We start from the raw sequence: 18,792 nt of genomic DNA on the forward strand, positions 1-18,792 counted from the left end.
TATTAATTGATTAATAAGCAAGTTGGTAATGATAATGACATCATAATTGAAAAGAAAAAGATATTCCGCATTTTTAATTAAGTGCAGCTTAATACGATAGTATGATAACATTACCGGATATATACGGGGTGTTACATTTATGGTATCAGAGCAATGGTTCGAGGGAAAAGCATGTATGTATTGCAATTATTAGGATGCTTGGGTGGGTCTGTCTTGTGTGTTTACTCCGTCGAGTTTTATTATGATGATGCATATGTGATCACATTGCGTGGGCCTGATCAACTCATAATTTGTGTAACTTATGCAGAGTCATGGTAAGATCCGGGAGAACACGGGAGACTTCTGAGGATCATCCCGATCCTATCCTGGCTGCATTGGCTGAGATGCAGGCGGCTAGATTAGCCGACCAGGAGGCCACTAGATTGGGCCATATGGCAATGATGGATGTTGTTCGCGAGGCGAACCGTAGAGCCGCAGAAGAGGTTCGCGAGGCGAATCGGAGGACCACTGAGGATGTCCTCGAGGCAAACCGGATGGCTAACATGACCATGATGAGGGTTATGTTGGAGGAGTTGAGGGCTGGACCTGCTGTTGGTCAGTTTCCACCGCTGCCACCTCCACCGCCGCCGCCGCCGCCTCCACCTGGTGTTCAGGTTGAGAGCCTGAGTCACATTGGTAGTGTTGTTCACGTCACAGGGACGATGGAGACTCTTGTGGAGCGTGCTGAGGATCGCGATTTGATTGATCGCCGGCTGAATGCTTTCAGGAAGCATAAGCCACCTGCTTTTTATGGGTCTTATGACCCTATTGCTGCTGCAAGATGGTTACAGGCGATGGACAAGATTTTCCGGGTCATGCAGTGTTCTGATCCGCAGGAGCTGGTGTTTGCTTCGTATATGCTGGAGGGCGATGCCCATGAGTGGTGGACGAACACCTCTCACACTTTCGAGATGCAGGGTCATGTTATGACGTGGCCGTTCTTTGAGGACTGCTTTCTGGGCAGATACTTTCCCTATAATGCGCAGGAGAGGAAACAGGGAGAGTTTGATAGATTGGTTCAGGGCTCGATGTCTGTTGACAAATACCTGGCCAAGTTCAATGAGCTGGTTAAGTTTGCTCACTTTCGGATGGCTTCGCGTACTCCGACGTTTTTGGCAGCTAAGTTCCGCAGGGGACTTAGTGAGGATGTTGCTGGTTACCTTGCTGGTTCTGCTTCGAGAGACTTTGTGACACTGGTGCAGCAGTGTCGAGATATTGAGGACTTCTACAATTCGAGTAAGGCCAAGAAGGCCAAGGTTGCTGAGACGACAAAGGTAGCTGGTAGTTCCACTCCCGCTCCTACTTCCTGGAGAGACAGGAAGTTTGGTCCAAAAGGTAAAGGTAAACAATTGGCGACTAGGCAGGCGCCTGGTCAGTTTAAGAGGGCTGCTTCACAGCATGGGAGCTTTGTTAGGCCTCCTTCCACTCCTAGATGTTCGGGGTGCGGAAAAGAGCATGTGGGATGTTGTGCTTCGGGGCAGTTGGTATGCTTCCAGTGTGGCAAGGAGGGCCACTTCTCTAGAGATTGTCCGTCGTCGACGGCGAGAGCTGCAGCTGTTCAGGCAGCTCCTTTGCAGATGGTTCCCATGGCACCTACTTCGGCACCTGCAGTGCCACATTCTGTTGGGCGTGTGTACACCTTAGATAGACAGCAGTCGGATAGAGCTCCGAACCTTGTCAGAGGTACTGTGTCTATTGGTGATTCATCTGTGGATGTTTTATTTGATTCCGGGGCTACGCATTCTTTTATTGCAACCCCGATTGCTTTGGGGCTTGAGTTGCCCAGTGCTGTGCTTTCTCCACCGTTGCGGGTGACTACCGCCACCAGAGAAAGGTGTGATGCTATCACCGTTCATCGCCATGTAGCGTTTCAGTGGGATGGCCGTGATTTCTCGGTAGATCTGTTAGGATTGCCGATGGCCAACTTGGAGATTATTCTGGGCATGGATTGGTTGTCCAGAAACTGTGCATTGATTGATTGTTGTGCCAAGACAGTGGTGATGTCTCCGTGTGATTCCGCAGCTAGTTCCTCGCCGTACATTTCATTGCTACAGGCTAGGAAGGCCTTGTGAGCAGGGGCTTTCAGATATGTCATGTTGGGAGGTTTAGTGAGTGGGACACAGGAGGATATCACTGGCATTCTTGTGGTGAGGGAATTCCTCGGAGAGTTTCCAGAGGAGATTCCTGATTTTCCGCCACAAAGGGAGATAGAGTTCTCCATTGATTTGTTACCTGGTGTGGGGCCAATATCTTTAGCTCCATATCGGATGTCGCCACCGGAGCTGGCTGAGCTGAAGAAGCATATTGAGGATCTTTCGGAGAAAGATTTCATTCGGCCGAGTGTGTCTCCTTGGGGAGCACCGGTCATCTTTGTGAAGAAGAAGGACGGGACAATGCGATTGTGCACCAATTACAGGTAGTTGAACAAGGTGACGATCAAGAACAAGTATCCCCTTCCTCGGATAGATGATCTGTTGAATCAGCTCAGGGGTGCTTGCGTGTATTCCAAGATTGATCTCCGGTCCGAATACCATCAGATCTGTGTGAAGCCGGAGGATGTCCCCAAGACCGTGTTTCGTTCGAGATACGGTCACTTTGAGTATTTGGTGATTCCGTTTGGACTCACAAATGCGCCGGTAGTGTTCATGGATTACATGAACAGGATTTCCCAACCGTATCTGGATCAGTTTGTGATTGTCTTCATTGACGACATTCTGATTTACTCTAAGACTGAGGAGGAGCATGCGGAGCATCTGAGGATTGTTCTGCAAGTGCTGAAGGAGAAAAAGCTTTATGCTAAGCCTTCTAAGTGTGAGTTTTGGCTCAAATCAGTCAAGTTTCTGGGGCATGTGATTTCAGCAGATGGAGTTGCAGTGGATCCCAACAAGATTGAGGTCGTGCTGGATTGGGAGAGGCCCAAGACAGTTACGGAAGTGAGGAGCTTCTTAGGTTTGGCAGGTTACTATCGGAGGTTCATCGAAGGATTCTCCATGATGATTCTCCCTTTGACTCGCCTTACCCGAAAGGAGACTCCATTTGTGTGGACTCACGAGTGTGAGGTTTGCTTTCAGGAGCTGAAGGAGAGATTGACTACTTCACCTGTCTTGATCCTTCCTGATCCTGAGGAGCAGTTTGAGATGTATTGTGATGCCTCTGGGAAGGGGCTGGGTTGTGTGTTGATGCAGTTAGGTAGAGCTGTTGTGTTTGCTTCGAGGCAGTTGAAGCCTCATGAGGAGAACTACCTGACTCATGATTTGGAGTTGGCTGCGATTGTGTTTGCTTTCAAGATTTGGAGGCATTATCTTTTTGGTTTGAAGTTCGTGGTGTTTAGTGACCACATGAGTTTGAAGTATCTCTTCGACCAGAAAGAGCTGAACATGAGGCAGAGGAGATGGATGGAGTTCCTAAAGGATTACGACTTCGAGTTGAAGTATCACCCTGGCAAGGCCAATGTGGTAGCAGATGCTTTGAGCCGGAAAACCGGGAGCCTATCCAGTTTGCTTATTTGTAATTTCGATGTGGTTGAGAAGTTTCGAAACCTGGCAGTGACCTCTCCGTGTGAGGGAGCAATTCTCGAGCTGGAAACAGCAGACGTTGTTAATGAGCTGTTAGAAAAGATCTAAGAGGCACAAGTGCAGAGAGAGTTCCTGGATTATATCAAGAACCAAGACGTTGTGTCTTGGAATGAGGATGGACTTCTGTTGTTTCAGAAGAGGATCGTGGTTCCTCGAAGTCCGTTGACCGAAGAGGTTATGGCTGAGGCTCATAAGGGCCAATTTTCTATCCACCCTGGTGCGACTAAGATGTATCAAGACCTGAAGAAGAACTTCTGGTGGTCGGGCATGAAGAAAGATGTTGTTGTTTTCGTGTCCAAGTGTTTGATTTGTCAGAAAGTGAAGATTGAGCACCAGAAGCCGGCTGGTAAACTTCAACCTCTTGAGATTCCGGAATGGAAATGAGAGAGAATTTCCATGGACTTCGTTGTGGGTTTACCGAAGACTCAGGTTGGCTGCGAATCTATATGGGTCATTGTGGACAGACTGACGAAGTCTGCCCATTTCCTTCCAGTGAAGGTGAGCTTCACTACTGAGCAGTTGGCCAAATTGTATGTTCGCGAGATCGTGAGGCTTCACGGGGTGCCCGAGAGTATCATCAGTGATAGGGACCCGAAGTTCACATCTCGGTTCTGGGAGGTGCTGCAGGGAGCTTTTGGTACTCAGTTGAGATTGAGTACAGCCTATCACCCTCAGACTGATGGACAGACTGAGCGGACTATCCAGACCTTGGAGGACATGTTGCGGGCTTGCACATTGGAGCAGGGCTCGGCATGGGATATGTACCTTCCATTGGTGGAGTTTTCGTACAACAACAGTTTCCATGCTAGCCTGGGCATGGCACCCTACGAGGCGCTGTACAGTAGGAGGTGTCGTACACCTACCTGCTGGTCTGAGGTTGGAGATAAAGAGTTGTTTGGCTTGGACTTTGTGCAAGATACCACCCTGCAGATCCAGATGATCAGGGAGAAGCTAAAGCAGGCGCAGAGTCGCCAGAAGAGTTACTACGATGTCAAGCATCGTCCACTGGAGTTCAGTGAGGATGAGCACGTGTTTGTGAAGCTTCCACCGGTCATGGGTGTTGGACGGGCACTCGGAGTGAGGAAGTTGAGTCCGAGATTCTTAGGGCCCTACCAGATCCTTGGTAGAGTAGGACCTGTTGCTTATCGGCTTGCCTTGCCTCCAAACCTAGCCAACATTCACGACGTGTTTCACGTGTCTCAGCTTCGCAAGTATGTGGCGGACCCTTCGCACGTGGTGCAACTGGATGATGTGGAGGTTCGGGAGAACTTGAAAACTCCCGTCGGACCACTCAAGATTCTTGATCGGGGCGAGAAGCAGTTGAGGAGCAAGACCATTCCTATGGTCAAAGTGCAGTGGTCAGGAAGGACTCCTGAGGAGTGTACCTGGGAGCGAGAGGATGAGCTTCTCCGGCAGTATCCCGATTTCTGAGACAGGTATATTCTTATTTTGAGGACAAAATCCTAAAAAGGTGGGGTGAATGTAAGAACCTGCACCGTTAATTAAGGAAATTAATCAGTTAATTACGAATTTAATGAGATAATTCCATAATTGACCATAATAATTATATTAAGGCTCTAATAATTATAGTAAGTGAGTAATCATGTTGAAAGTCGTTTTTCTGACGAAAAGTGCAAATACCGGTTCTGCTGGTCGGTATAAATGCGTACCGATAAAGTATCCCGGAAAATTGTAATAAGTGCATGAATATTCCTAGAATAATATGTAGGACTTGTAAAACGAGTTTCAAGTTAAAATAATGAGAACTGGTGCCAGAACTGATATTGGCTTTGGAAAAGCGCGTACCGAAAACGTGCTGCGAAAAATATAAGAAAAATATGTTAATTCTTGTAAAATTGAGTAGGTTAAGAATCCTGAGTTTGGGATTAAAATTCTAAGCGTAGCAATTAAAGTTAATACTGTGTGTTTAATGGTTAAATGACTATATATAGAGGGTTGCACACAACCCTAGGCTGATCCTCCAGCCTTGTATGCGTGAGTTGGCTGCTGGGAGTGAGTGTTCTTGCTGGTCATCCTCTCCCTTAGTGTTTTTGCATGAAAAACCTCTTAAGTCTTCTATTTTCCTTTGATTATTCTCCTTCTTTCCTTATAAACACTTGGTAGAGTGGTTTAGGAGGGTTGAGTCAGCCACATTTTGTGTTGGTGCTTCTGTTTTGGGGAAGGGAGAGTGCTGGTTGGTGGTTTGAGCCTTGTTATTGGCTTGTGAAGCTTCAAGAAGCTTCCTTCGTAAAGAAAGGGCCAAGCTTGGTTGGTATTTTCGTGTGCCTTGAAGGTCAGACCTGTAGACGCAGTGTGGTGAGCTCCAAGAGCCATTCTTGCTCTGTTTTGAGCTTGGGGTATGTTGTACCAACCTTTGATCATGAGTTTAATGCTTAAAAATGGAACCTTGATGCATGTAATGAGCTAAGTTGATAACTTAAGGGTGGGTAACGTTAAACACACCTTAAATCGCATGTTTAAGCTTCTGGGTGCATGAAATGAGCCATCTTTGGGAAGGATATCTCGCGAAATGCAGAACTGCATTCTGTCGCGAAATATCCGGATATGTATATCCGGATATTAAAATCCGGATGTTTTTTGTGATATCCGGATATAGATATCTGGATATGTGGATCTGTGATATCCAGATATTGATATCCGGATATGGGGTTCTGTGATATCCGGATATTGATATCCGGATATGTCTCCGACGTATATTCGGATATTCTGGGATTACGAAGAACAGTAGCTGTGTTGTGCATACAGTAGACTATTGGGGGTTTATGGACCCTAGATTGATGAAGTGGAACTTCTGTAATTAATGAACTAAGTCAGAATCAAAGGATTAAGGGCTTATGGCTTGGTGAGAAGCCTTAAGACGTACAACGTAAGGAAAATGCGTTGTCTTAATGTTGTATGCTTGTAGTGCATGTTATTCATAAATTGTTGGTCTATATCAGATTGTGATTCTGCTGTGTTTGGACTTTGAGTTGTGGACTCTTGGCTTTGGGTAGTTAGCTTGCAAGGTAAGCTTTCGTGTCCTCAGTTTAGCCATTGTGTAGTTCCACTGTACCCTATGAGGGAATGGTTATATGCATGCTGTGTTACATGCTTTGATATATTGAAATGCTTTTGAGCTGTTATGTGCAATGGTTTATGATATGTATGTGGTGTTTCACCTATATAGTAAGCCTGTGTATGTGGTACATACTAGACGGTGAGACTGGGGTGAGGTGCAAGCGTTGTTCCTTGTGCTATAATTGTGGGTAATAGACGTATTCCTACATTCACTGGCCAGTAGATTATACTATGACACACATGACATGATATTCTGCTGCATTGCACTGTTTTGGAAATGATATTTGTTGAACTGCTTTTGAAACTTATATTGCACATGTAAGTGAGCTTGGGGTGGAAGATCCTTGAGGACCCCTTGTCTTACTGAGATTTCTTGTTTAGAAATCTCACCCCACGTTTGGGGAATGCTTATTTCAGGTTCAGGTAGTATGGGGACTGATGCCTCTAGCGGCAAGAGGCCAGAGCTTAGTTGATGATATTGCTGTATATGCTGACATGTTGGATGCTGCTGTTTTTGTTTTCCCGCATTGATTTTATGTTGTGGATGTTGAGACTGATGTTGGGCTTGAAGCCTTATTTGGGTGAGCATGGGGTTTGTCCATGCCACTATGTGTTAGTATTATTTGAGTTGAGTTGTATAAACTGCTAGTTGGTCCGGTCTACGTGTTGTAGTTCCGGGGCTAGAGACAAACTTATGTTATGTTAATGCTTTGAGGTATTTCAGTGAGTTGTGCTTTGCAATTTACATACAGGCAATGTTTTATTAATTGATTAATAAAAAAGTTGGTAATGACAATGACATCATAATTGAAAAGAAAAAGATATTCCGCGTTTTTAATTAAGCGCAGCTTAATACGATAGTATGAAAACATTATCGGATATATACGGGGTGTTACAACACGTGTCAACAAAGTACAGACAATACTTAGTCAGCTACCCAGTGCGAATGGCAGGGTGTTGACACGTGTCTACAAGTACAATCAATCTCGTTGGGCAGTCCAGCGAGAATGGCCAAGTGGTCAGCTTTTCAGAAGTTGCAGTCTGCGTGATTGACAACTCATTCTCGCTTGTCAGATCAGCATTAATGGGTTTCCCTGGTAGTCAGCCACGTGTTCCATTCCAATCTCGCTTGGTGGTGTAGCGAGTTTGTGACATGGCATTTTAAAAAATTCCTATTAGAGCGTGGCATACCGATAATATTTTATTAAATGTGTGTCAATTTGGTCAATGTCCCGATATAATCAACGTTAAATGACAAAGCACTTAAATTCAAAATAATGAAATAAACATAACGGTCATTTAAGGTTACATTTTTTTATTTGAAATCCTAAACTAAACCGTGAGAGTAATGCCAAAACACAAACGAGAAACAAAAGATGTTTAAGGGAAAATCATTTATGCTTTTAGGGGGCGTTTGGTAAGTGTATTTTTTTTTTTTTGAAATCCTGGAAAAACTTATTTCGGATTCTACTATACCCATGTTTGGTAGAGGTAAATGCAAAAATTTGTCCATGATTCCAGTTAGCCGACCCTTTTTGATTGTAGTGTAAAATAAAGGTCAAAACACCATTAACAAATATCACCACAAAGTAGGTGGTATTTTCGGAATCTGGTTTCTTGGAAAATTTTAACATTTTTTTCGGACCTTTGTACCCTTTGTTGCATCGTGCCCTAAAATGTGTTGCTGAGTACTGTGAAAGCCGCTGAAGTTAAATCACCATTGGCTGAATTATCCTCCTTTGAACTTGAATCCACATGCTAAAATCTCTGATAGCCTCTGCTCCTTCCAGTGAACTCAATTTCCATTGCATATCAAACCTATATCTTTTTGTATACTTTCCAAAATCCCCCTCAAATTCCTTCCATGCGCATTTACCTTCAGCCATATTTCATGAACAATGTGAGTGACATCATTTGCTCCACACCAAATGGCCAGGGACCACCACAAGCTGGTGGCGGAGCAGCACTGCAGCGGCGATGGACTTCATCTGTAGGTATGCCAAATCCTTCCCCAAACATATACTTGGACCAGCATTGAAAGTAACAAACTTGAAAGAATCATGCATTATGAATTGAACACATACGACTTTGATAGACAACTCGGAGACAGAGAGTTAGGAGAGAGGGAAATGAAGGATGTCGTAGACGCTGAAAAAACAAAAATGTTATGAACAAAATTAATGAGAAGGGTTAGTTTCGTAAATTGAACACATATTCCCGTTAATTTTCCATCGTCAACCAAGCACAGATCGGTAAATTTAACCCAATAATCTCGGAAAATTTTTGGTCTACCGAACAGCTTTTTAGTGATATTCCCATAAAAATTGATTCCCAATTATATTCTCGGAAATCATCCAGGATAAATTTTTTTTTTCTCTTAATGCTTAAAAGGACATAATAATACATCATCCGGAAAAAAAAAAATAGTCACATCTCCTTTTCTGCTGAATTGTGCTCCATGATCTAGTTGCTCTTTCTGCCTCTGATTCCCGTTTCAAAGCTTGCCTTGACCTTCTTCGCTTCAAACCTTTTGTTATAAGGGGCAATGCCTCTGAGATCATCGCACATTTCATGTCTTTCCTTCAAACCACCAACACCATCATCACCAAGTTAATTCATTTCTTTCTTTCAATTTTCTCTTTCGCATTTGTGTGTTTCTTTTAGGTATTGTGCCAAATTAGTAGGAGAAGGGTTCATGGGTTTTGAGCATAATTGAATTTCTCTTCTGGGTGTTTAACATAACAAGCGAAAGTTTCCCTTTGTGTGTTTGTTTGTTTGTTTGTTGGGGTGGGGAGTTGTGCAAAATAGAATGAGGAATTGAAAAGGTTAATGGGTTTTGTTTTGAGCATGATTTCTCTTTTGGGTGTTTGATATAACAATTAAAAGTTTCTTCTTTTTTTGTTTTTTGTTTTGGTGGGAGGGGTGATGTTTTGCAAGATGGAATGAGGGAATTGAAAAGGTTCATGAGTTTTGTTTTGAGCGTGATTTCTCTTCTGGTATTATTATTTGAATTACCATAGCAAGTAAAGGGAAAGAAAGAAACTCATTTCCATATCCGTTGGCTTTAAGTAAGCTGTAACATTAGTGTTATGTTGTGAGCGAGTTGCATACTAGACTAGGTGTGTTTTGTCTAATACTTAAACTATTAAAACTAATCTGGAATTGGACAATGGATATCTGAGGATCTCAGATGAAATACAATGAAAGTTACATTTTTTTTAATAGGTTGTTTTCTCATAGTCTTAGAGCCGTTGAAATCTCTCAAAAGAACAACATTGATACCATATTCCAAATTTATGTAGGTTATGAGGGGATTCTCTTATTTAATGATTGTCATATCGTTCTTACAATTATGCTCTTGCAATTAACATCAGAATGCATGTAAATGACTAGCCCTTAATATTTCTTGCTAATTTTGGAGACTCATAGGAAATTCAACTGAAAATTCTTTATTTATTCTCTCACCTTTAGTCCATGAAATTTTGTCATTGCACTTTGTAATTGTCAAGGGTGCGGGCAGTGTTCACGATTCAATGGATGCAATTGAAGCTGCAAAGTTATTGGCTCAGACAAGTGGTTCCATAGTGGCAGTGTCAGGAGCTACTGACATTGTCACTGATGGAAATCAAGGTTTGGTGCTCACAATGGAGTGGCATTGATGCAAAAAATAACAGAAACTGGGTGTTCAGTCACTGCACTCATTGCTGCCTTTGTTGCAGTTGATAAATGCCATGCTTTAGATGCAGCAGTATCAACATTAGCTGTATTTGGTGTTGTTGGTAAGCTAGGAATGAAGATAGCTAAAGGTCCTGCATCATTGCAAGTACATTTGATAGATGCACTATACGTGCTTGATGAAACTACCTTGCAATCCCATGTTAACATCACTAGTTTGTGTTAAAATGTGAAGATCCACATGCACCTCATGTAAATTGGTCTTTATCATTATATTTATATTCATCATAGTTGTCTTTCCATCTGTTGAATATGAAGATGGATCACTAATTGGTTGACATGTGTAGCAGTAGAGATCTCAATAATCACTAGTAGCTACATTAAGTAATAATATGAAGTTCATATAGTATTGCTTTGATTAAAAGAATGTATCAGTGTTATTTTTTTTCTAATGCTTTCAGCATTTATGATAGCTTATGCCTGAGGCACTTATATCTGTTGCTTGCATACAAAATCCCCCTTAAGATTGATTCAGTAAAATTAAGGTTGTTTCCGCTTTTAAAATAAGCGTTTTTATGTTACAACTTTGTTTTACTGCTCTTTTACAGGAGCTATTGATTTTTTTTTTGCAAGTAGATAGAAGCTATTATTTTTTAGCTTATGATAAAAACACTAAAACACCAAAGCTTATATCGAGACGAACTCACTTTAGAAAGAAATATTATTACTCAGGAACATGAAATTTCCTCATTTTTCATTGACTAATTTTTTCGGTCATACCATATAAACATGTTTCCCCATCTTTCAATGGTTCACCTCTCCTTGCAATTCTGAGTCTTTCGGAATAATTTGTTATCTTGTGATCTATCATCTTGATTTGTTTCCTAGTAACATTGTCATAAATAATTAATAGTCAGGTTCATATACTCCCCATAACCAAATACATTCACCAACCTAACCATAAAATCATGTCCATCAGCACTGTCACCAATTTCCTGATGATTTGAAAAATGAAAACTCCACACCAGCCAGCCCATGTCGAGTGACAGTTTCCTTAATATCTCAACAGTTGTCACATTAGAAACATTATCCACCAACAGCACAAGATTTCCAAAGATACTAGATCAAAAGATATCCATCTCTCTTAATTATTCAGCATAGGGTGGTGCGAAAAATATCGGAAGACGATGGTGAGAATTCTGGAACTATTGCACTCAAGATGAAGAGTCTAAAGATGCAAGAGTTTTAATAATAACAAATAAGCATGGAAAAAAGAATTCAAAGTATTATAACTTGCAACAATAAAAAAAGTCTAAGAAGATAACTAACCAAGTCAATATGTGTGAAGTCTATCAAGATAATTGATAGAACTCAAAAGAGAACAAGATTCAAGCTACAATGGAAGAATCTAAGTCCAAGAGCTCACAAGTGGTATATTTTTTAGGACTTGGACTCAAACATAAATGTAGTTGATCAAAATTGCATGAATGAGCCCACATAGCTTTTAAATGCTTGAAAATGATTTGAAAAACCAATGGAAAGTGTTATTGACGTGTCTTAGAGCCTTGAAATATTTTTTTTTTCAAGCCAAGAACATGTTTTTGATAAGGTTTAGAGGCATTGAAATCAAAGGCAGGGCATTTTAGACTTCATAATTTGCTTGTGTCAGGAAAGGATTTGAATCCCTCCCTAGTGGGTATTCAAATCCTTCACTGTAAGTTGAAAGAATTTGAATCCCTCATAAAAAGTATTTGAATCTTTCTTTCCAAGAAGCAGGGATTAAAATCCCTCGTGAAAGAGATTTGAATCCTTACTAGCCAGTAAGCTATGCGACGACTAGTAACGACTATATTTTGATGAAAACTTATATATACTTATTTATTACGCCTCCAACCACTTTTAATCACTATTCTATTGATCATTGAGCTTTGATTGATTGATTTCATTGGATCAACTCTCTTTTCAATCATTTACTCATATTGTTGATTATTAATTGCCTTTGAGCTTCATTCTTGAAATACATCACTACCCATGGGTCTTCAATTTGTATTATTTGTACTTTGAGAGTACTTAGCAAATTTTAAACACTTCCTTTTTCTATACTTGTGTTGAAAGGGTTGTGAGTCCCATTGAGTTTGAAAGATAGCCAAATATCTAGAGAAATTTGGAGAAAATTGTAAGGTTGTTGATGTGCAATTTTGCAATCTAATAATAATCAAACAGTAATGCAAGTGCACATTATCACAAGTAATATAGGTTGTGTGAGTCCAAGTATTGTTCCCACGGAGAAAATTATAGAGTTATGATCCAAGTGAGGCAATCAAAGTGATAATGATAATATTCAAGGACCAAACTAAAATATAAATTAATTAAACTATTGGCTAATGATTAAACTAAGCTAGAACTATTGACTAAATATAAGAACACACTAAAAAGATTAAGTTTCAAGTATCAAAGGCAAATTAAGGTCAATTTCCCCAGTACTGCAGCGTTACCAGAATGCTAGAATAATGCTATAGATATTCTCCAACACTAACCAAAACACGTACTTGTATGTAGGGGCTTCCACCAACCTTACATATATACCCAATAACCAATCCTCATAACCCCATGCAAAACTGATTATTGAATTCATTAAGTTCAAGCTCCTTATGATTGTTGTGTGGACCATTCCTGTACCCACAACTTAAATAAATTAAATTAACTTAGTTAATCCATATTGTTTAATAAGGTTTTCTGAGTTCATCTATATTCCTAAAGCCCAAACCCTAAAACACTTGTAGTTCCTTCTCAGTAAGTCAACAAGATTAAGAATGAAATACTTTATTAAACAACTAATGAAAAAATAATATAGCAAAGTTTAGGCAACCAAGGTTATATCACAATACGAGTACTCTATCACCAAATCCTAAACAATTTAGCTCATACTTGAAATATAAGAAATCAAAAAGAAAGAAGAAGACTCTATAGAACTAAGATAAGGTAAAATAGTAGCGTTGTTGTAGCTCTGCTCCTGCAGCAACTCCACGCGCTATCACTCTTCACCTTCTCTAAGTTTCGGAGAAGTTTTGGGATCAACCGGATCCAATAATTCCTTTGGATTCCTCTCAACGAATTATTCAAAATTCTTCAATCAATTGCGCATCGTATTTTGGACGTGAATGAGCTTTTTCATTTATAGAAAAATGCCGACTTTGGTGCCAAATACTTTTGCATTTGAATTCCCTTGAAATAGGCTCCTCTCGATAATCTCTTAACTTTGGTAGCCTTCTTATCCCTTATCTAGTGTTGTAGCGTCTTATCTTCTTGTTTGGATTTGAATTCGAATGCTTATCTTCATATCCATTTTGTTACAGCTTTGAACGCACTGTTTCATTAAACGCGTGATTGCTATAACATTGTTGTGGCTCTGACTAGCAACAAAAACTTTAGAGACAGTGAATTGCTTTAGCTTGAAATACCTTCAAATATAAACACTTAGCCCATTTCTCATTCAAAACACAAACAAACAAGATTAATGCAGTTATCATATGAGTATAAGGGAATTATATATAAAATTAGGCACCAAATCATCAAATAATAGCCCAAAATTAACTCTCTATGGGAGAGTTAACAATAAGTATTCGTAAACTTGGTGGATTGTAGAGATTTGTCAAGCAGAATGAAGCTTAGCCTTTAGTGAAAGATTTGATCGAGCGACTTCAACCTGGATGTAAGTCACAAGTGGTGGTGACTGAATCAGGATATATCTTGTTTGCAAATTCTCTAACTCTTAACTCTTTATTTTAACTTTTAATTGGTTTTTTATTTGATTGTGTTTGCTTGTTCACTAGCTTATCTATTGATCACACACTTGTATCTTCACTTAGAATTAATTATCTTAAATCAAAGATTGAAGAAATAAATTTTGAAAATATCAAAGGAGGCATTTTTGGAAAAGAATTTATATAACTCAATTCACCAACCTTCTCGAGTTTTTATGTCACTTGTCTAACAAGAATTTTTTAAGGAATCTTCAATCAGAAGAAAGAAGGTTTGGAAATTTAAGGAATCAACCTTGAAGTGAGTATAGAGTCCAATATTTTTCTTAAAAAAAGGGAAAATCCGCAATTTAATTTAATTTTTAACCGTGTTAGAGATGGATTTAGATGGAAAAACCCATAAGAGAGGTAAGTGTTTAAAAAAAATCACAAGGATGTGGAGGGTGCTCTCCTTGTAGTAGATGATTCTCAGGTAAATTTCTATGTTTTTGTCCCTCTTCTTTCCTTTCTGGTTTTATGGCCTTTGTCATGTGAGGGTGTTATTCTTGTGGTAATGTCAGGTTTCTGCTTTGTCACAAAAATTTGTTTTAAAATCACAGGGGGTTGAGGCACAAACACTAGCTAATGTTTATTTGGCTTTGGAGAACAACCTAGAAGTTATCCCTGTAAGTATGCCATTCTAATGTTCTACTTTTAAATATTTATTCATTTCAATTATAATTTACTGAGATACTTATTATCTTTTATTCATGGTAATTTTGAATTAATAAACTCAAATGTATTTTTTTTTTCCAAAAAAAAGGCCAGTGCTACATCTTCACACCCACAAAAAATTATAATTATGTGCAATTGGTCTGTAAGACTATCTGTAGTGTCAAATCAATGGCACAAAACAGTTGTGTTCTTTTATGGCCACAAAGTTGTGGCATGAGATTTTCCCTTTTCAAATTGTGGATGGTTTGTTCTTCTATCTGTCTGTTTTTTATAGTCACTTTTCTCAAGTTTTAAATTTATGAAATAATATGACCATATGTGTGTTTATGTAGTAACACTAGATATTCTGTAACAGGTTTTGAATAAAATAGATCTTCCAGGTGCAGAACCAGATCGAGTTATCAAGGAGAATGAAGAGGTTTGTTTGTCAACTTAGACCCTTGATGTCATCATACTCTTAATTTTTCTGCGATAAGGGAAGAGAATTGTGATCCTTCCTAATTGAAACTTGTTCTCTTATGATACCATAATTTATTTGTTCTTTGACTAAAGCATACCTGTGCTAATTATTTGTTCAACATTCTAAAGTCTGACAATTCCTAGTTTAATTACTAGTTGTTGGAGTGTTATAGTTTACACATCAGGAAGTTTGAAATTTGAGAAAGTGTTAACTAGGGCTTCCTTGCATGAGCATTGCATGTTACTTAATTCTTTATTTATGAATTCTTGAATCATGCTTACAGTATTAATAAGAAAATTTCTAAGTTGCATTGATTTCTTATAGGTTGTAGGTCTAGATTGTAACAACGCAATTCTCTGCTCTGCCAAGGTTGGTTATTGTCCTTTTGTGTCCTGTGTTTTTTTTTAGTTTCTGGTTTTGAATTATATTCAACTATGATTATGATACTACATATGCATATATTTTTAGTACATAATGAAGTTGCTTTGTTCTGTGATAAGTGTCATAGACACTATATTTAATATATTAAAATTAGCTTAAATAATGATTAATATAATTAAAAATATAGTGTTAATTAATAAATCCAAAAGATATTAAGATTCTAACAACTAGATAAGATTCTGATATCTTTTCATACTGTTTCAGGTTCAATGTAACAAATCACTAATCTGATGGAAAATGTAGTTGGGATCAGTTGCAAAAGATAAGGATCAAGAAAAATAAAGAATTAATCAAAGTTAATCCTCAGCGAGCTGGCCCAAAATTAAAGACCCAATTTCAAGTCTTTAAATAGAACGGAACGAAGCCTTTGGAAAACATTCGGAAGACAGAGGACAACAGAGCTCTAGATGGTTGTGGCTTAGGAAAGAGAAAAGCTCCGTTCCGGACTTGAGGAGCGGAGAAACGGTCAAAGCTTCACCGTGGAGACTGGGATTTATGTTTCTTTTATGAATCTTTATAGTTTCTTTTTATATTTTAATTCAGTTATTATGACTATGCTTAGCTAAATTTCTTTAAGTAGTTAGGGCGAGACAGAACCAATGGGTTTTTAAACGCTGTTTTCCTTTCTTATGATTTATATTCTTGATTTAAAGTTATGCAATCAATCAATCCTAATCAATCAATCATAATCAATCAATCATAATCAATAGGAAATAAAAAACGAAAATATTTGAATCCTGATTTCCTACACTCCCCCCCAAGTTGGGAGATAAATGTTGATCATTCCCAGCTTGCCAATTAAGTCTTTGAATGCTGGACGGTGTAGGCCCTTTGTAAGGATATTTGCAGTTTGCTCTTTGGTAGGAACATACATCATACGCACACTTCCATCATCTAATTTTTCTTTGATGAAGTGGCGATCAACTTCCACGTGCTTTGTTCGATCATGATGCACATGATTTTGAGCAATGCTGACAGCTGCCTTGTTGTCACAATATAGTTTTATTGGTAGGGAATATGAAATCTTCAACTCTTGAAGAAGTCTTCTCAACCAGATTCCTTCACAAACTCCATGAGCTAAAGCTCAAAATTCTGCTTCAGCACTACTTCTTGCAACCACCGTTTGCTTTTTGCTTCTCCAAGTAACAAGATTTCCCCACACATAGGTGAAATAGCCTGAGGTAGATCTCCTGTCTTCTGATGAGCCTGCCCAATCTGCATCAGTGTAGATTTCAAACGTCCTTTTATACCCCTTTTTAAAGAGTAATCCTCTTCCTGGAGTGTTCTTGAGGTATCTGAGCACCCTATAGACTGCACTAAGATGCTTCTCCTTGGGTGAGTGCATGAATTGACTAATCATACTCACCGCAAAGGCAATGTCAAGACGCGCGTGAGATAAGTAAATTAGTTTGCCAATCTATCTCTGATATTGTTCTTTATCCACCTCATTCCCATCTTCAATACCTAGCTTGGTATTAGGTTCCACAGGTATCTCAACAGGCTTACACCCTAACATTCCAGTTTCCACCAAAAGATCTAGAACATATTTCTTTTGTATGAGAGAGATGCCTGTTTTGCTCCTAGCAACTTCCATACCAAGGAAATATTTGAGAGTGCCAAGATCCTTTAATTCAAACTGAGCTGCTAGATACTTCTTCAAGTAGTTCAATTCCTCAATATTGTCACCTGTAAGAACTATGTCATCTACGTACACAATAAGAATAGCAATTTTACCATCCTTAGAGTGTTTGTGGAAGAGAGTGTGATCAGTCCGTGCTTGAATGAAGCCTCTTCTTTTGACAACTTGTGTGAATTTGTCAAACCATTCTCTAGGAGACTGTTTCAACCCATATAGAGACTTTTTTAGTTTACACTCTGATCCATTTCCCTTTTCAAAACCAGGTGGACGATCCATATAGACTTCTTCATGTAAGTCACCATTTAGGAATGCATTCTTCACATCCAACCGTTGCAGAGGCCAATCTAGGTTGGCAGCAAGTGATAAGAGAACTCGGATGGTATTGACTTTAGCAACTGGAGAAAAAGTCTCATGATAATCTATCCCATGAGTCTGCGTGAACCTCTTTGCAACCAATCTTGCCTTGTATCTGTTGATGCTATTATCTGCATTGAATTTTATTGTAAACACTCATTTGCATCCTACTGCCTGTTTTTCCTTTGGTAGGGTCACTATCTCCCAAGTTCCATTTCTTTCTAAAGCATTCATTTCTTCAAAGACAGCATCCCTCCATTTTTGATCATCGAGAGCCTCATGTATATTTCTCGGTATCTTTGTACTATCCAACATAGTATTGAAAGCACGGAACCCTTGGGACAACTTTTCATATGAAATATGATTAGAAATAGGATGAGTAGTACAAGATCGAGTACCTTTTCTGAGAGCAATAGGCAAGTGTAGATCATTTTTATCATGGCACTCAAGTGTTGGGGTGCTGGAACTAGAACATGGTTCAGAATCCTGGCAATGTAGAGGCTCTGGATTATTTACACTTTGAGGAGGCTTTCGCTTGCTATAAACTTGTCCCCACTTTGAGAAGGCTCCGGATGGTGAGGATTCTGTAGCTCCCCTTATTTCCAATAGTAGAGGTAATACTGTGGCATCAGTAGGTTCCCATGACTGATCTTCATCTGCTCCTATAGACTCCCCCTGAAGAGAAATCAAGGGAAAGAAAGGTTGGGTCTCAGAAGGAGAGATATGGACAAATAGCCACGTTGAGTAGGAGAATAACCAACAAAGACACACCGGAGAGACTTAGGATCAAGCTTAGACCGTTGATGAGAGGGAATATGGAAAAATACAACACAACCAAATAACTTGAGAGGTAGGGAGGAGACGCCTCAGAAAGAAGGGAAGGTGCAGAAAAAACTAGAAAGAGGAGACTGAAATTTGAGAATGCGAGATGGCATTCGATTGATCAGATACGAGGCAATGAGAACGGCTTCCCCCCAAAGGTATTTAGGAACACTCATAGTGAACATAAGAGCCCGAGCAACTTCAAGGAGATGTCGATTTTTTCTTTCCGCAACT

At 39.6% G+C, this 18,792-nt stretch overlaps 1 pseudogene; it reads left to right on the top strand.

The window, feature by feature from the left end:
* Positions 1-542: 542 nt before the first annotated feature.
* Positions 543-10,593, top strand: LOC133318258 (hydroxyethylthiazole kinase-like; annotated as a pseudogene).
* The last annotated feature ends 8,199 nt before the right edge of the window (positions 10,594-18,792 follow it).

This window comes from Gastrolobium bilobum, unplaced genomic scaffold (assembly GCF_033153095.1).
Source record: "Gastrolobium bilobum isolate Gb01-03AN ecotype WA unplaced genomic scaffold, APGP_CSIRO_Gbil_v1 utg29040, whole genome shotgun sequence".
In the NCBI taxonomy this organism is placed as follows: Eukaryota; Viridiplantae; Streptophyta; class Magnoliopsida; order Fabales; family Fabaceae; genus Gastrolobium; species Gastrolobium bilobum.